This window comes from Chinchilla lanigera, unplaced genomic scaffold (assembly GCF_000276665.1).
Source record: "Chinchilla lanigera isolate Chin_1 unplaced genomic scaffold, ChiLan1.0 scaffold00012, whole genome shotgun sequence".
Classification (NCBI taxonomy): Eukaryota; Metazoa; Chordata; class Mammalia; order Rodentia; family Chinchillidae; genus Chinchilla; species Chinchilla lanigera.
In genome coordinates, this window is record NW_004955413.1 from 26,864,971 (window position 1) to 26,865,777 (window position 807).

An 807-nucleotide genomic window follows, 5' to 3' on the forward strand; every position below is an offset into this window, starting at 1 on the left:
TTTTAACTTGTTCATTTTCATTTTTTAAGTAGCATGCTAGCATTCCATCCCATAATGTACAACAGTAGTGTGGGACGCAAAAGGAAGAACAATTTGCCCCAGTTACAGAGATATAGTTGGTTTAAAACTATAGGTGGGGGATTGAAATTGAATGGAACATAGGTGGGGGGTGGCGGAGGAGGGCTGTAATCCCAGCACTCAGCGGCCTGAGACAGGAGGATTTTAGCTCAAGGCTACTGGTGGGTGGGTGAGACCCTTTCAAAAAAAAGAAGGAAAGAAGCAGGGGGGAGAAAGAGAAGAGAAGAGAGATAAAAATTAAAAACAGAAACAAACACAAAAGAAGCAACTTGAGGTTGCACACCCATACCTGTTGTTGGGGACTGACATAGTCAGTGCATGCGCTCTACCAGCGAGATCCATTATTACCTCTTCACACTTTGAAAACTGGGCGTGGTGGTGCACGCCTGTAATCCCAGCACTCGGGAGGCTGAGGCAGGAGGATTGTTGTGAGTTCGAGGCCAGCCTGGGCTACAAAGTGAGGTCAAGGCCAGCCTGAACTGCATAGCAAGACCCTGTCTCAAAAAACAAATGAACAAACTTTGAGACAAGATCTTACTGTCTTGCCTATGCTGACCTTGAATTTATTTATTTATTTATTTATTTATTTGGTTTTTCTCCGGTACAGGGAACCGAACTCACGACCTTGCACTTGCCAGGCAGGCGCTTTGCCCCTGAGCTAAATCCCCAGCCCCGACCTTGAATTTATGATCCTCCTGCCTTAGGCTCCCAAGTAGTTGGGGTCATAGG